Consider the following 19,207-nt stretch of genomic DNA (forward strand, 5'->3'; position numbering starts at 1 on the left):
CAGGAGGGGGAAATGCACACATAAACGCACAGTGAGAAATCCCCTTCCCTGGAGTGGGGTGGGGGGACCATATGGACAGGTAGAGACGGTGGGGAGAGGAGGGAGACGCAGAGGAGCGATTCCCTGTTGGCTTTTGTCCTACTCCAGATCTCTCCACGCTTCAGATACGAGTCCAAGTTGGACACAGGCAGATAAAGAGTCCAACAGAAGGATGGAGAGATGGATGAGAGGAGGTTACAAACAGAGAGAAAGTATGAAAGAGAGAAGAGGGGAAGAGAGAGAGAGAGAGAGAGAGAGAGAGAGTGGATGTTGTGTTTGTGCCAGTGCCTGAAATAAGCCTGATGGCAGCTGTCAGCTTCTATCTGATAAAGTGGAGAGGGAGAAGAGCACTTGAGAAAGAGAGAGAGAGATACGGAGAGGATGGAGAGAGATGAAGAAATGACAGAGAGAGAGCACAGGTAAAGTATGGAGAGACAGAAACACAGAGAGAGGGGGTAAGAGAGACGAGAGGAGGGAAGAGATTGCATCTTTTATTCCACGGGGATGATGTCTCATCCCAGATATCCACTGCAGTCAACACTGTCAGAAACCATATGCTTAAGACAGTGTGTGTGTGCATGTGTGTGTGCATGTGTGTGTGTGTGTGAGGCGGTAGGTGAGCATGTGATGGAGTCACACTACTTTCACCTCAAAGTTAAATTAATCACAAGGAGTTGTGGCAAAGCTGACAGCTTAAGTGTGTATGGTCATACATATGTATTATCCCATTAAAATGCAACATTACTATGAAGCCAACACTCAGACACACACTCTCCAGGAACCACACACACACACACACACACACACTGACATCGGTGGATACATGAGTGGGCGAATACGGAGACGTCCTAACCCCAGTTCAGTGAGACTGGGAGGAGTTCATAAAAAGAGTGCCAACGTGAGGTGAGTTTAAGCTGCTTTTCCTCATTTGGATTATTTTGGTTGATAACGGGAGGAGTCTGACTTTTTCCCCCCATGTCGGTTCAGACATGGTTGTTTAAGACAGGCTGGAACAAGTCAGTCAAACAATGACTAAGGCTGCAACTAACTAAGCCGACCAGATTATCCAGAACACTCTAAATATCAAAATATAACATGAATCAAGCAACGAGAGGAGGTTTGTGACTCTGTATAAAGCAGCTCTCTCAGAAACGCTCCGTTTTAGGTGTGGGGTGTGCTGACACAAGTTCAACATTGAGCTTCCACGGCTACTCGTCAGGGTGCCCACTGGGAAAAACATGGCTGCCGGAGACGACACAGGAGGGGAGAGTTTTTTTTTTTTTTTTTACCAGAATCCCACTGTGACATCACAAGGAGAGCAAATTTGAAACGGAGCATTTTTCTCTGTGTTGCAAGACTTATGCAGACCACAAACAAAAGGACTGGGTGGATTTATTTCACACTTTGTGGGTCGGTAGACACTCAGGTTACACAAATAGACGTTCAAAAACACTGTAAACGTGGATTTTTCATCATTTGTCCTCTTTAAAGTTAAATAAAAAGTGAGCGTGAGTGCATCGGAAACTTACATGACGGTTGTTGGTGTACTCCCAGGAACTTTTTTGATGACTATGGGGGAACATATTTGACCCCCCTTGACTCTGTGATTCTTTGTTAGTCAGATACTTGGAGCTGGAGTGGACTTCCTTAACAACTAAACAAACATGAAGAATCAGCATCTGCAGCGGATGTGGATCACAGCGCTCATTAGCTCGCTCCCCTCAGAAATTGCGCCTGTTGTCGTCCTAATCTACAACAAAAGATTAACCTGCTATTTGTGCAACGGGACTCTGAATAATTAACATCCCTTTTCATTTTTATTTCCCAGGCGGACAATACGCCGACTCCAGATACTAATTGAAGCGACGTGAAAATGATTCTGCTTCATCCGTTCGGTTTTGTGTCCGCGTAGCAGCGATGGATAGCGGTCGGATCTCGTCCTCCTTCCAAATGATTCTCCCTTCAGAGGTGCAGTGAGACATACTGAGCCCCCCCCCCCCATCTCTCAACAAGGTCCTGGACTGATTGTTTTGGTCCCCGGTGAAATTACACGGCCCGATTTCTCACACGGCCCAATAAGCTGAAATAAGGGGAAAGTGCTTCTAGTTTGAAAAGGCTGCTGCCGGTGATTGAGCTGTAAAAACGGCCTCAGACAAGGAGAGCGACACAAACCAGAAGACTTCACAACGAGCAAAAATAAAAAGTCAACTGTCTGATACATGTGATGACACTTCTGATCCGGGTAAATCCAGCAACTTAAATAAAATGCAGCAGCGCAAAGACAGAGTCAAAATGGGGATATAAATAACATATATCAGTGTTGATACATGTAATAACTCCCATACCAATCCCTCAGTGATGAAAAGATCTACTTATTATCCAATTAGCAACAATATTTTTACCCACCCTACAACAAAAACCTCAGGCAGCAGTGTAAAGACGAGGCCTAACATGTATTTCTTTGGCAAACTTTCACAGCAAGCAGTTGCTAATATTAACATTCAGAAGCCACAGAGCAAAATGTAGCATTTTGTTTGTTGTGTTTTAAGCCACGTGATGAATTTGCTCACTTGTGATCTCCCTTTTCTTCTCCATAAACTCCAGTTGCTAACTGATCTACCAAGTCGGCTAACATTAGACTTTTACTTGAGTTGTATTTTTTGTCTTTAAATGGCTTGAAAATGACTGAGTGAGAAAACAGAAACAGTGAGCTGCAAGACACTAAAAGGCTCTGACTGTGGACTGCCGGATTGGCCTAGTGGTTATGTTGCACACCTCATGTACGGAGGCTGTGGGATCGAATCAGTCCTCGGCCCTTTGCCGCATGTCATCCCTTGCTCCCTTCCTCACAATATTTCATGTCTCCCTTCAGCTAACTTCCCCAGGGTTTGTCAATTAGATCAACGTTTCCCAAACAAATGACAATTTGATCCATTATAGATTAAAGCAGCATTAATAAATCCACCATATTAAGTTTGAGGATGACACTGCCTTCACCTCAGTCCATAACCACTTTGTTTATCTCACAGATTTCACTTTCATTGGCGGATTTTTTTGTTTTTTCAAATGTTTTTCTCAAAAACTGCAGCCTTCCCGTCTCAAACTCCCCCTCTGCAGTGGGACTGCACGATGAATCACATAAAGCAAAAGCAATTCAATACTGACTGCAGCAATGTCTAGAATCACCTGAGGCTGTCACTTTTCATTTTTATTTTTTATTTTTATGAAAAGCTAAAAAAAACAAAACAACAACACACATTTCAGACAGCTTCCCACTCGACTTAATTTGGTGCTGTGAAGAATCTGCTGGCCGATAAACAAAGACACATGCGGGAGAGAAATCCCTTCACTTCTTTTAAAACCAAGCAAACACTAAACCCCGGCATCGCCCAGTCCTCACCAATGCACTGTTTGAAACATCTTGCATTCTTATTCTTTTTTTTTTTGAGTGGAGATATTTCAAAATAGGCGTGGGAAATGTCGAAATGCAACCCAACTCGTGCCAATGAGCACGAATGAGAAGTGAAAACAGCGTGAGGTTGTTTGTCAAGAAATACAGCACAAGCATTTCATGTAAGCCTCAGGCGGCTGCTCGCCTTAAATAACCTTCAGGCCACTTTCATCAAAACATTAGACGCACAATAGGTTTTTTTTTTTTTTTTTTTAAATCATCACCACGTATGACACATTTTGATCCTTTGGCTGCTTCTTGATCGACGACCCACTTTGCGTGCCTGCCAAAATGAACGCACTGTCAGAAGAAATTCCCTCTCTGAGAGGTGAGGAAATCCAGACTGGTAAAGATGTCAAGAGTTCAGATTCAAACACTTACATCAGTGCTTTACAACAACAACAACAAAAACAGACAGCTGCTCTGTAAAGAAACAACATACACAAAGAAAAAGGAGGACAACTTGGGGGGGGGGGGGGGGGGAAGGAGTCCTGAATGTTTTTATGATGAAAAAACTGGATATTAGATGTGGAACATAACTCCTCAGGATGGGGTCTCATTGTCATGATAATGGCGTCAAAACGTGATGAATCAAAGCGGTGTTTATCTGGAGTCCGCGGCTGGCTGTTTCGTTGTAAAAGACAGTTGTAAAGGGCATTGTAATGGACCCCTGTGTGCAGTTGTTCACTTGAAGCACTTCAGAGAAGGCTCCAAAAGGCCAGAACAGCATGTCCGACCTTTTCACCCCAACCTACACACACACACACACACACACACAAACAGTCTCTGAAACGCCAAAAGGGCTGACCTCTTTACGCTGATTAACATTCCTTGGATGGAGGAGGGGGAGATGAAGAGATACTTTCCCCTCACCTTCTTGCCCTCTGTGTTTTTTTTTTTCCTTTTACTCCATCTCGGCTTTTTCTTGTTACTTTTCTTTGCCTCCAACTGTTCGGTCCATCTATTTTCTTTCTGTTTGCCTGCTTGGAACGCAATTATCCCTCCCATCTAATTTCCTCCTCCATGGCCCTGCTTTTTATGAATCTCTTTCCGTCTTTCTAACTCCATTTCCATTTTCTCCTGCTGTAAGGTTAGTGTGTGTGTGTGTGTGTGTGTGTGTGTGGTTGAGGCATGTCGTGGCAGGCACCGTTACTCAACCTGACTGACTCACCACATTGGACCGAGTGTGAGCACGTCATTCACACACACACACAAACACACACTCTGATTTAAACGGATGAATATGTTCTCATTCTGGCAATCAGGATAATAAAAACAGGAAAATTAAAAATGTTTTATTAGCTGTTCCACACCTCCGCGGCTTTATTAAGACCTGTGACTCATGGACGACTCCAACACCTGCTCTCTCTTTACCTTTTGTGGCCTCTGGTGTGCACTGGCACGTGGCAGCATGTGTGTGTCCGCGATGCCCAATAAAGATTCTGTGTGTGTGTGTGTGTGTGTGTGTGTGTGTGTGTGTGTGTGTGTGTGTGTGTGTGGACATGGTATTTGACTCTGGACACCCAAACACAGCAGTTTGTGGTCAAGCCAACTCCAGTGCAAAGTTTTACGATGAGTCTTAGTGGGCGCCGTTTGTCTTCTGTGTTGGAATTTCTCCAAATTACATGTTTTAAAAGGTTTTTACGTGTTTTCTGAGTGATGCATTACGGCAATTAAAGGAAGAATGTGCAACATTTTACACATAATATACAGCAGACATCAAGTGTATGCTCTGTAAATGTCCCTCTGAGTCATGACTGTCTAAAATGAGTGAGAAGCTTGAGTCCTGCTGGCTGTGTTGTTGTCAGAGCCGTGTTTACATCATGTTTACATGAACGGGACGGCCACGTGTGTAACGCTGTTTGAATCAAGGACTAGAGAAATGGACTAGAGGTTGAGCTCAAATACTGAAGATAATTAATCAACTTACAGATTTTTCTTTTCACATACCAAGTGGAAATTCTGGTTTTACACTCCGTCATTGAGAAACATGCTTCTCACACACGTAGAGCCAAATCACCCACATGCACAAACAGGATGTATGGACATGCAATGAAGTGTAGAGATGTCAGAGTGGGGCTGCTGCACAAGCACCTCAGCAGTACTCAGGAAGTGAACTGGCACCTCTTCAGCTAGCAGACCAACTTCCATACTTGGCTCCGCACCGGGAGTTGAAACTCCCCCCTTTCCAAACCCAAGTCCCTACAGACTGAGCTTCTGCCGCCCAAAAGTGGTTTGCTCTACTTTTACATTCGATTGAAGTCCAGTAACAATGTGCAAAGACAACTTAGTGTGTCTCTGATTTTGACGTACTACTAAACTGCATTTCTTTGATTTGTAGATTTTTGTAAGATGTTGTGTAAAGATTTGTTTAATTACAACAACCATTTTATGATATTATATAGACAACATATCATGGGAAAAAAAAGACCCCCGTCAATAATCATTTGTGTAAGTATGAGCGAGCAACGATGAAAGCTTCACTTTCTTAGAAATAAAAACAGCAACAGCACCGGAAACAAAAGCTTCATTTAAAACGTTTTACCCTCCTCTGACCACATCCTGACGAACAAGAAAGATCTTAATCTTCGGTTCCTGCTTTAACAAGGGAACGCCATGATGAATGCTCTTACATGAAACCTGATTTCTTATAAGCGATATTAAATAAAGAACCTGCTTGTCGAGCAGGAAAGGTTAAAGACGTGCATACATGTCTGCACAAAAAAACAAGGTGAGTCATAAAAAGAAAAGACAAATCTCCTCTCCTTCACACAAACAGGCTGAGGCGAGCGACACTCGGAGCGTGACAGACTCGCACTTATGACTCCTTACTGGAGGGAGAAAAACAAATAAACGACAGAATAATGAAGAGACAAGAGCCGGATGAAAAGCAAACCCCGACACACCTACGAGCGATGCATCTTTACAAGGCAGGCAAGTGTGTGTGTACAAGACCACACAGCCACATGTCAGTATAAACCACTCACACAAAGAGAGAGACACAGTGTGCATATCTGTGTGTTTGTGAGAGTGTGGGTTTGTGGTTTTGTGTGCAGCTGAGTGTGAGCCAGACTCCAGCTGAGAGGGGAAGCAATAGCAATTCCCACTGACCTGAAAACTAGCTACCTCAAAAAATATAGAAGAATGGGGGGGGGGGGGAAGACGGAGAATGTCAGCGAGCACCAAGGCGATGGAAGTATGGAGAGCAAGATTTAGAAATGCTGGCTGTCGGGAATATTTCAACACACACACAGGCACACACACACACACACACACACACACACACAGGTGCGGCGAGGGATTACATGAAGGAACAGGCCTCAACACCCCTTTGTGTCAAAAGAAAGAAGGAAAGAGAAAAGAAAGAAAGAAGACTCAAAGAAAGAGAGAAGGAAGAAGGGCTCATGTTTGCAGCATCCGCACACACCCAACAGCACAAAAACAACAACGCAAAAACAAGAGTGTGTGTGTGTGTGTGTGCAAGTGTTGAGAGTGTGTAGCTGTGTGGGAGGAGTGTGTCCCGTTTTTTTGGGGGGCTTTTGTGACTCCCCAAGGTTCCCCGCGGTCAAGAGCGGATCCTCTTTCTCTCTCGTGCCCTCTTTTCATACACTCGTTCCCCCTCTTCTGTTTTTATACACTCCCTTCTCGTCCCCTCCCTCTCTTTTAGCGCGGCGCTGAATGGCCCACCCCCCCCCCCCCTCTTTTCCGATGAGTGACTGATGAATGGAGGAGCTCTTTGAAGTCAAGAGTCACAGCAAGGCTGGTCAAGCGTGAAGAGATGCCCGGACAAAGGGCGGCAGAGAGAAGGGGAAAGGAAAGGAAAGAAAGGAAGGAAGGGAGTAAGAGAGAAACTGGGCTGGAGGCGAGGAAGGGAGGAGGGGGGGGGGGTATATTCAACAAAACGTCAAACAGTGGACATCCATAAATTCAGCGAGGGACGGAGGCGGAATGTGTGTGGCAGAAAGAGAGAGTGTGTGTGAGAGAGGGAGAGAGAGAGAGAGAGAGAGAGAGAGAGAGAGAGAGAGAGAGAGAGAGGGCCTGGTCTGCACTTTTGCATGAGTGCCTCAGAGTATTTGCATTGTGAGGCTCAACATGCAAAAAGGCAAACATCACGCAAGCAGGAAACAGGGAAAGACATGACAGAGAGACATCTTCCAGGAAACAGACTCCTGCAGGGACAGGCAGGAGGTCCTGTGGCTGCGGAGTGGGCCTCACTCCACTCTCTGTCTTTTTTATTGCTATGGACACAGAAGGCCAACAGATTGCTTTATGGGATTGATTTCTCTGACAGATTGCTTCCTGTTTAATTACTTTGGGATGCTTTCTTGTTGTTTTTTTTTTAACAGCATAACAGTCATACTTATGGTTCCTTGTACCCTTCTGCGAATGATTATCCTCTTTGTCTTGTAACCCTCGGTATTGTTCCTTTGTTTATAGGCGTTTATTATCCAATTAGAACAGTATGTCAACTGCGTAAGAAGCTAAATATTTCCTTTTGTGTACACACAAAGGTTTTTCTTTTTCTTTAAATGACTTCCATGGTAACAAACACAGAAAAATTAACTGTCGTTTTCTCAGGAAGCTTTAGCCACAGCTTGTTTCACAACAACCCAGTCAACTCTGAAACTCCTCAGTGCTTCAAACACTTCTCCTCGGTGGTGCGGTAACATGGCTGGAAACTTTGGAGCTGCCACAAAAACTGATGGTCACTTTATCCTGGTTTGCTTTCAACATCACCGCACAGCCACTTTTTAGGCTTTTTTATAAATGGTTCGTTGTTTGGTCAGTACTTTGTTGTCTGGTTTTTGCTCGTCATTGTGGTTTTATGTAAATCTGTATACGTGTGAACTAACAACCTGCCATGGGACTACTGATGGAAATCAGCTGTTGGCTACAATCTGGCATATTTACATGTTAAAGTTCATTAATGTGCCGTGTCCCTATTTTAAAGGTCACATATTCGCCTCCTTTTCAACAACTTTAAATAAGTCTCAGAGCTCCCCAAAACATGTCTGTGAAGTTTCTCACCAAAAATCCACTCTGATCCTGTATTTGATCATGTCTATAAACCCCTCTATTTCAGCCCTGCTCAGAACAGGCTGTTTCTGTGCCTGTCGCTTTAAATACAAGTAAGCTGTGTTTGACCACGACCCTCTTGGAGGGCTTGGGTGGCTTTGGATTTCTCGCTTCATGCCCTATTGTTTACAGTGAGACGGCAGACTCAGAGGGCAGAACAAACACCTAGCTGTGGGAGTGTCACCCACCTGGGGGCGGGGTTACTGCCCTTTCTGATGTCATGAAGGGAAAATCTCCAAACGGCCTGTTTGAGCACACATTTTCTGAAAAGTGGAGCAGGCAAAAGATGGAGAGGATGGACTTTTCTCATAATTGGACGGTTTGTAGACAGAATAGGGTAACATATACGTTTTAGAAAAACATGTGTATTTAGCATAATATGTGACCTTTAAATAAATAAATAAACTATATCTTTGCTTTTCTGTGCCTGTGTTTGCAGCAGAGAAAATGAAATATACACACCAGAGGCAGTAAGGATGACAAGCCATACAGAAGGATGCTTGATAGTTGATTGGATTTTTCCAGGAATAAGGACGATACTAAGCTTACTCAAGTGTATGACAACTAAGAAAGAAAAAAAACAACAACAGCTAAATTATTCAAATGTTTCAAACATTGCAGTTGCTGCGGGTTGCTGACATAATTATGTAGAGACGTAATTAAGGGAATTTGCACAACAGTTTGACAAGGGATTGTTTTTGGAGCCAGTCTGCCAAACGATCACAAGGAAAAAAAAGACGGAAATATAAGGCAGTGTGTTCTGACGGAAATGTTCCGCATGAAGACAAAAAAAAACAAGCTCGACAGAAAAGTTGAGAATGGATGCATCGCCTTAAGGGGAAAAGCTCTGATTGGCAATTACAGAAAATACATGCAACTGCACATTCTCTATACATTTTTTACAGTCTAGTAAAATGTTTTTTTTTTTAATGGCATCAAAATCAGTCCTCTCCAGGCTCTGATTCCTGCACATCAGAGGAGATTTGCATAAAGGTGAAATGTCATTGCCCCACCTTGCACTAGTGTGTAACGTTGGAGTCTGACTGAAGGTCCTCCTGTTGCATTTCTGAGGTGTGTTCAATGTTTATGACTGTGTGTCGACAGGCGTTAGGTGGAAGGGATTGCTCAAGAGCACTTAAAAGTGATACGGAAGATAAGGAAAATGCATGCAGAAGTAAAAAAAACAAACAAAAAAAAAAACAGCATGATAACAGGAATCCAGACGATTGACAGATTGAGGGATTTTGTTCTGTTTTGTCTGTTTGAGTTGCTGTAAACCACGTTGCCCTTCCATGAGCATGAGGTTTAACACAGAGGCTGTTCTTTTTTTTTTTTTTTTTATAACTCCTGAAAGTAGTCCAGCCTCTTTGGGAATACGTTTTCTCTTCCTATTACACTCTTAAGATCATCTCCTCGTGCCTGTTAGGACAACCTTAAGGACAAATCTTGAAACATTGATATTTTTCTTCCCCCCCCCCCCCCCCTCGATGTACTTGTCTTCTGTAAGTGACAACATTTTACTTTTGCATGAGTCAGAGCTCCTGAAAGCAATCTAATAGATTCTTCGTTGACAGCCGAATATAAAGCATGAAAAATGGCAGCCGGTGGAGGGTTTGAGTTTCTCTCCGAGACACGCTGACAGGCAACAGAAGGCTGTCGGCAATCATTTCAAGAGACGCCGCGGGATCAAACTGGTGACTTTACCGTTACAACGATACTTCCTAAACTTCTTTCGTCAGATTTGACTGCAGGTTTTGATTTTTTTTTTTTGTGTGAAAGCCGAGTTGAAAGCCAGCCTCTCTAGTATTCCCTTTGTAATTTAGCAATCACCCCAAGACCACCATTTTTCTGTCTGTGCACACGAGGAAAAAGCACCGCAGACAGGAGGGCTGCTCTATAGTATACTTCCCCAGAGAGAGAGAGAGAAGACTACTTTCCCTCCCGTGTTTATCTCAATCTCACATCGGATCATATCACTGGCGGATAAAAGCACTTCCTGACACATCACTTCCTCTCCCTGGAGGATGCTGACACGCGCTGGAGACCCAGAACGACGCGCGCAGGACGAGCCGAGGACGACGAAGAAGAGCGCGACGGAGAGACCAAGAGGGGCACGGGGCGGGGAGAGAAGAAACCAAAAAGGTGGGGGAGAAACAAAAAAGGTGAAACCTACATAATCATGGCTCAGATTCAGAGTGCCGTGTGGGGAGAGGAGGAGGAGGAGGAGGAGGAGGAGGAGGAGGCATTTAGACAAGGAGGTGAAGAGACACTAAGAATAGTATAACTGGATTAGCTTTAACACTGACCTTTATTCAGCAAGGCGACACTCCCTCCCTCTCATTCCCTCCTTACCGCCGTTACAGGAGAGACTTGTCCTACTTTGAACCGTTAAAGGTCGGCTCATCAAAGAACCGAGTTAAGACATCTAGGTGAGGAGACTTAGCCATTTAACCCTTCTTTGACCAGATCCGTCTCTTTAAAAAGAAGGGAAACTATTTCGCCCGCTAAAAAAAAAAAGAGGAAAAAAGCGTCCGCTGCAAAATTCGGTCATCTTGATGAAGTTGATTAACATTTGAGTCCCTTAACTGGAAAAAAATATCAAATTGAATCTCACTGGCAGCTGCCTGGTTAATGATCTGCTTCGTGCTCGAGTCTTTAGATGGATGCTTTTCGTCAAAACAGCTGCAGGGACTCCCTACTGGGGAGCTCCCCTTGAAATATGGAGGTTGGATTGATAGCTTGTGGTGCATTTCAGGTAGTCGGGGAATCTAAACGCTGAAATTAACTGAAGAAAGAGGAATGTAAATCAGTATTGAAGTCACACACACCACCAGTATTATATGCTTTTTGTCGTTCAGTCCAGAGAAGGAGAAAAGCAGGACAGCAGTTTCAGTAACTGAGTGGTTTACCAAAGACACGCACACACATCGAATCACCATACAGACTTGTGAACACAGATCACACTGGCCAACGCTTTTCACACGGCAAGCAAGCGGACACATGCAACCCCACTGCATGAATGCACAAACGCAGGCAGAGGACACACATATGCACACAGAAATGTAGCACACACACACACACACACACACACACTCCTGAGAAACGTGTGCAGCTTCAAAAGGAGCGACTGGTGATCCACAGCTCTGCCCTAGAGCGAAGCACACAAAACCAAGTGTAGCAGAACGAGGAATCTCTGCTTGCTTTTTTTTTGTTTTTTCTGCCTTTCCATGAACGGCATCAGCACTTCTCTGGTGGGACTCGCTCACACATGTGTGTGCACGGACAACACACACACACACACACAGGAACCCAAACAAAAGACACCAAAGTATCTAAGGATACCATTACAGGCATAACATTAAAAGAGGAATGCAAGGGCAAAAAAGGATGCAGACACAACACTATCATTCATTCTTTCTTTCTTTTTTTTTTGGGGGGGGGGGGGGGGGGGGGTTGGTAAAAGTTAGCCTGCTGTGTGTGAGACAGTCCCAATCAGCTGAAGCTCCTCCCCCTAATTCAATGAGGCAGCATGGGATTTGCATTTTTCCCACAATTCAATTAACACGCCTGTCAGCCTCTGCTCTGCGTTCACATGCCTCCTGAAACCATCTCTCCCTCACACACACACACACACACACACACACACACACACACACACACACACACACACACACATATCAGCCTCATGAATAGATGCATTTAATCATAAAAACACAGGCATGTAGAAAATTGATGCATTCGTTTGTTTGTTTATCCAGCACTCCGACTCTGAGAGATCAGGAGAAGCAGCGGGGGCCACATCCTGTCTGGACTTGTCACATCCAGGGACATGAAAAGACAGTGCTGTTAATGGATGCAGAGAGCGGTCCACGGGGAGGTCTCTCTCTCTCTCTCTATTTTCTCTGTCCTTCTCAGAAGAAGGGGAGGAAAGGAGCGGGCCCCGGGAGTGCCATCAAAGCCCAGGCCACCCCGGAGTGTGAGTGTTAAAAGACAAGTCAGGAAATCAGGGTCGATACATATAAAGCCAGAGACAAGACGGCGGAGACGAGGCCAAACCGGATTTAGAAACCAGGAACTGGGATCAGCCGCGGTGACTTTGCCGCGGGGCCGGCTAATGACTTCAGCTAGCCTCTTGTCTGATTAATAGCCTGTAATCCCATTCTCATGGATAGCATACCATAGCATTCCCCCAGCAATGTTCATTAACCACTGTGGGAATGCCCCACTAATCAGCCCGTCCCTTTTATAGCTAGCAGGGCTGATGCTAGGCTAGGCTAATCAATAGGCAGTAATCCTGTTGGCGGAGCTGCTGCAGCGTAGCGCCCCTCATTACCAGCCATAGAAATGTCTGCTAATCATTCTCAGCACGGTTATTTGTCCACAGGGCCGCAGAATCACTGCGATGGTGGTTTGAGAGAAGGGGGGGCGGGTGGGGCGGGGGGGGGGGGTGACATTTGACAGTCTGCGGCAGAGGGAGGAAGAGACAGAGTGACACACAAAGTCACAGAGGCTGTGTAATGATTAAGAAACACATCACTCTTGCTTTTCTCTCTCTCTCTCTCTCTCCTCATCTGGCCTCTTTGTCGAGCGTAAAGCCACATAGCTCTGGAGAGACTCTGCTACATGTCGCCGTCATTCAAGTTTGATCAATCAATCAATGGAAGGAAGAGAAGAAAAAAAAAAACCCACGCCGATCCATAACGGCTCATCAATACAGAAGGTCTTCTCAGAGCTCTGATAGACGGCCATCAGCAGCCAAGCGGATCCTTCTCCCCGTCCTGTCTTTAAAGTTCGCTGAGGTGAAACAACGGGGGCAAATCAATGGCAGGAAACGGCCTTAACTCGACTCGCCCGTGCGAGACACTCTACACTTAATGCTGACACCATGATCCTTCAAGGGAACACACTGCATTACTCCAATAATAGGGGGGTTTTGGGGTTCATCATCGAGACACTTTGCATCCCTAATGTATCTTGCGGCCATTTCAAATGCGTACACCACAGAGTTGAACTAAAGGCCTGCGTTGAGCGTGCTTGTTGAGGGGCCCTATGGAGGTTTTCCTACTGCGCTATAGTCTCTCAACTCCGCATTGTGAGGGCTGCGTTTGAACGTTTCAGCGACCTGAGGCTGAACCTCAGCTGAACTCCTGTATTGGGAGGGGAAGCAGCGGTGCGGCGGGGAAAGAGAGAGAGAGAGGCCTGTCAACACTCGCTGCGAGCTACTAGAGGAGGAGAAAACACATAGGGGCCATATCGCACCCTTTTCATAGCGTGAGATTGCGTGTGAGTCGGCCATCCTTTCACGGCGGCACTGTGAAGGGCAGAGCATGAAACTTCCAAGATCCACTTGCTTGACTGCGTTATCTGCTCGTTTTTTTTGTTTTGTTGTTTTTTTTCCCGGCTGATTTAGTACTTGGATTTGAAAAGTGACCAAGTGAGCTTCTTCCAAACGTGTTAGCTTTCATTAAAATCAACGACCAGAGGACAACAACGTCCTGATGTCATCACTGTGACCCTAACATGTCCATGATTATCATTATATCTGGTTTGAGTGAAGTTGATGATGCTCGTTATCTGGACAATTATCACATTTCTGGTCTGGATATTCCAACATGGTCCTGGTGCTCAACCTGTGGTAAGGGATCCCAACAGGGACACACATGAAGATTTTGAAGGGTCGTGAAGAACTGGAAACTGTTGAGAGCTTGTAGAAATTACACAACGTGTGATGAGGGTCTAAAAAAAAAAAAGACGGAGCCAAAGAAAAGAGACGTCTAAAATGCCCAAAAACAACGGGGCGCTGGTGGCGCAGTGGTTAGTGTGCGCGCCCCATGTATGGAGGCTGTGGTCCTCAGGTTCGAGTCCAGCCTGTGGTTTGGATTTTCGAACTCTGTCCACTGTCCTGTCTCTACATTAAAAAAGGCACAAAAAGCCCCCAAAAATACTTATTAATTTACTAGAGCCTGTAAGACATCCTCAAACTGCTCATTTTGACTGATATCACGCCCACCAGTCAAACAGAGAAAATGATGTTCATTATAAAGATGTTAAAGAGCCTAAAACAGCCACATGTTTATTCATTTTAATAAGATTCAAACATATCTAATGACCTATCAGCTGAGCGGTGCATTAGTCTAACAGTTCAGGCTCTAAATGTAAATCACCATGTTTCCTAATTCATCACCACAAACTCAACGTTCATGCATCAACGTGTTCAGCCATTCCTCGCCCACTTAAATTAGCATCAATAATCAACGGCCGGTAATAAGTCACCGGTGGTAATCCCAGTGAGAGCCTGGTTTTCCACCAAGACAAGCCGGCTTGTCTCCTTTCCTCAAAGGCGATTTGCGCCCAGTAAGCAGGCGGGGAATAACTGGCTGGAGGGTTTGTGGGAATGTTTGTTGGGAGCGCTGGAACATTCGGAGCCGCGGGATGAGCGGACGTAACCGGCTTTGGAGTGCCTGGCCGCCAGCGCTTAAACCAGCCTAATCTGATTGGATTAACACCAACCTGCCTGGCTACACATGAGCGCACGCACTAACTAATACACACACACACACACACACACACACACACACACACACACACACATTAGTTCTATATGCCAATCACCAGCTTCCTGGAGTTCATCTGGATTCAGGGCTGTGCTGGCTGACTGGGCCGGCTGATGGCACCATGCTGGGCTACCACACACACGCACATCTCACACACATACACACACACACACACACACACACACACACACACACACACACACAGAGCCGTCTTAGAGTGCAGTGATTTGTGCTGTGAATCTGAAACAGACCCATTGAAAGCAGAGTAAAACGCAGTGCTTGACAACCGTACTAATTGACTAGCCCCCTCCCCACCAATGAAACTAAACGTTTTCAACCCTCCAGCTTTTATCTCTTCAATCACTCCCTGACAGCCCTCCTCTCATCCCCATCCTCTTCCTCATATTACTCTTCCTCTGCCCCCCCCCCAATGCTCATACATGTAATCATTCATTAGAACCAAGGCAGTTGTCCATTAGGCAAAGCAGCCATTTTGGAAATTGCAGCAAATCTTCCATGAAAAGACATTTCCTCTAATGCAGTAGTCACGCTCGGAGGGAGAGAGAGAGAAAGATGGCAAAGGAGAGAAAGGAAAAGACGAGGGGGCAGAGATGGAGAGAGAAGAGGCGGGAGAAAGAAAAGTGAAGGCGGAAGACGGAGAGAGAGAGAGAGAGAGAGAGAGAGAGAGATAGCGAGACCCCCCCCCCCCCCCCCCCCGGCCATAAAGCCACCAAGCGGAAAGCTGGCCTGCTGTTTGATTAGAGAGTGACACCATCATGGAGCGAAGGAGGGAAGGATGGGAGGAGAAGGAGGGAGGGAGAGTGTCTGAGAGGAGAGCAGAGGGGATGAAGAGGGGGCGGGAGAGAGAAAGAGATGGATAGAAGAAGAAAAAAAAAAACAGGGAGTGATTTGAGAAGGCTGAGATAGAGGCAGTAAAATTAGCCTCATCACTTTGCTTTGCTAAGGCGCTCGATGACACACTACTAGGATTAAAAACCACACACACACACACACACACACACACAGGAGAGATGTGGGCACACACATGCACAGGACAGATGGTATCCCCCATCCCAAAGTGTGCCTCTAATTTGGGTAAAGTGATAGGAACCTCCTTAACCAATTAGAAGCTCCATATCTAAGGCCTTGCATTCGTGTGCGTTGCATTTTCTTTTTTCACACCCTCATTAGTGTGTGTGTGTGTGTGTGTGTGTGTGTGTGTGTATTGGTGGCTCCCCTGGGATCGGCACAGAACATTAAAAACTGATATAAAAGTGGGAAGTGACAAATCCACTGCTGAGTGATGCTCTGCTGAGTGTGCGAGTTTCCTTTTTCTCCCACAATGCCACTGTTCATCTACATCTCCATCTCATCTCATCACCGATCAAAGCGCGACCCGTCTCTCCAACCGCCAACCATTCATCTCTGCTGCCGCCGCCGCCGCCGCTTCTTAATGCACCTTCCTCTAAAAGCCGACACATTCGTCACCAGACCAAACTAAGCCTAATCCATCGTAGCACTTTCTCTTTTCCTCCTCGCGCAATTTATGATATAGTGAATATGAAAAAGCACCATGTTCAATCCAATTTCCTGAATGTCTCCAGAAACTTTTTATGCTCTCTTGAAGTTGACACTTTTTTTCTTATTGATAAAGAGCCATCTGTAGAGTCATGACAACAGGCCTTGGAAAAGGTTACAGCGTTGATACAAAACAAAACAGCAGTAGCTCTGGACTTTCTGTGAGGTTTTTCTTTTTTTAGATAACGCAAGTGAATGTCAGACTGGCTGTCTCTCTGGTTGGCTTCCGTATGTCTACAACTAAATGCATCAAGCAGATCTAAAAAAAGATCATTCTTTAGTATGCTACATATTCAAATCTATAATGACAATCATTGTTTTAATTCGCTCTACAAAATGTTTAACTTCAGGTAAAAAAAAAAGGGAAGAAGAGGCGGCAGTCGCTCAGTCTGTCGGGAGGGACACTTGGGTTGGGAACCAGAGGGGTCGCAGGTTCAAGTCCAGGTGCAGACCAAAATGTGGAAGTCAGTGTGGTAGCTGGAGAGGTGCCAGGGTGAGTTGCCCTTGAGCAAGGCACTGAACCCCCCTACAGGTATGGCGCGCTCCCTGTGCAGCAGTGTGTAGCGGCCTCACTCTGACATCTCTTCACAGGTCCTGATTGTGCCTGTGTGTCTCTCAACAACAGACTCTAAATCAGAATTTCACTCAGGGATTAATAAGTTCAAAAAAGACCTTTCATTCTCGCGTTCGTTCGTCGTTCTGCTGCGTGTATATCTGAACATTCAGGAGGTGTATTCATGTGCTTAAATCCAGCTGATGGAAACGGTCCTAATTCACGTTTTATTTTTGCAGCATTTGAAACACCGGTGTAAAATCCACTTGACAGCTGCATGAGAACACAGCGGCAAGAGAGACGCTGGATCACAAACACCAGCCCTGCTTGCTGCTGCTGCTGCTGCTTCTGCTGCCGTGGATTCAAAGACACAAGCTGTTTTAGTTAACAACGCAGCTACCGAACCGCTTCCTCTACAGAGTGGGCAGGTATGTGGTATGTCAGACACAGAAAAAAAAAAAAAAAAGAAACATTAAAAAGAAACTGTCAGACCACCGGCTGGAGCTGCAGACTGTTTACCTCCACCACACTGACAATACACACGCAGCTGACCTGAAAGCTCTTGCAGTTAAGTCGCCGTTGCCAACAAAAGTCCTTAACCGCAACCGCCGCTCTGTAAACACAGATGATCTTTTTTCACACTTTCTCCGGCCCCCTCGTCGCCACACTGCCACTGCCCTCAAGACAAATGTCACTAAACAAGCGTTACCACAGCGGGGCTAGAAGGACAAACATGGAAGGGGCGCAAGGATTTTTTAAAAAGTGCACAGACCGAACCACATGAAGAGACAGCAGAGGGAACAAACATGCAAACAGAGAGGAAGATAGAGTGTGTGTGTGTGTGTGTGTGTGTGTGTGTACTTCTCCAAAAAGTAACTCATTGCAGCGATTCTTCACTGTCCAGGCTGAGCTGTGTGTAATATGGAACAGCACTGTTTTTCTTCAGGGTGCTATTAAGCTTAAGGTCCCTTGTTTCTCCCGTCAGGACTGATAGGATAAGAGATTACACGAGAGGGAAGAGATCTTCTACTCTGCTTTTCCTGTCTGCCTCTGATCCCTGGGCCTCGTCAGGTGCGCACACACACACACACACACACACACACCCTGGCTCTGAAGCAGTGCTAACAAAGTGATGAAAGGCTGTTTATCCTACATCCACTGTGATATCTCAGCTCGCCGTGCAACAAAAAAAAACCCCCAAAAAAACCCTGCCTCGGTTTGGACACGTTATCACCTCTGACCAGGGGAAACCACGGGAGTCAGGACTGACGCCAGCAGTGAATACCAGCGCTAGTATGTGTGTGTGTGTGTGTGTGTGTCCCAGTGGTAATAATCACCCGGATTAGAGCGGAGCCAAACCCCCGCAGGGTCCCCCCTCTTCTACCCCCGCACAGCCCTGCCCTGCCCTGCCCAGCCAGCAGCTCTGATTCCCCAATCCTGAGAAAGCAATGGGAAGCAGAGCAGCCGGCCCGAAACATCATCCAGACAGAGGCGCCGCAAAACTCTTAATTTTCCCTTTAAAACTCTAAAACCATTTTTTGTTTTTTTAAATTCCTAACCCCCCTTCTGTCTGATTCATCATCCAAAAAATAATACAATATAACACTGAAGAATCTCAGACAATACAAAGACATTAACCAATTCAACAAGCACACCTTTTATCCACAAGGGTGCAGTGAAATGGAAGCTAATACAGCCGTCAATATGTCTGTGTGAGGGAAGCAATATGCGGAAAGCAACAATGGGGAGGCACCCAGGAGAAATGGGTTATAACTTAATAGGGATGCACATCGTGTCTGAATGTCTGGCAGTCAATGTGAGGCATCATCACAGAGGAGAAAACGCTGCCACGATGCGTTACACTCCCATGCCTGATATAAACTCAAGCCGAATCTCAGCATGTGACTCCAAAAAGGGAGGGCACCCTGATCCCATCAACAATTGTCTGTCTGAGGC

The 19,207-nt window shown here is 45.6% G+C and overlaps 1 protein-coding gene across 1 annotated transcript in view; it reads right to left on the reverse strand.

The window, feature by feature from the left end:
• Positions 1 to 19,207, reverse strand: part of hs6st1a (heparan sulfate 6-O-sulfotransferase 1a) — a 61,390-nt gene that overhangs the window by 40,442 nt on the left and 1,741 nt on the right. The gene's annotated exons all lie outside the window — the stretch shown is intronic.

The sequence above is a fragment of the Labrus bergylta genome, chromosome 18 (assembly GCF_963930695.1).
Source record: "Labrus bergylta chromosome 18, fLabBer1.1, whole genome shotgun sequence".
NCBI classification, from domain to species: domain Eukaryota; kingdom Metazoa; phylum Chordata; class Actinopteri; order Labriformes; family Labridae; genus Labrus; species Labrus bergylta.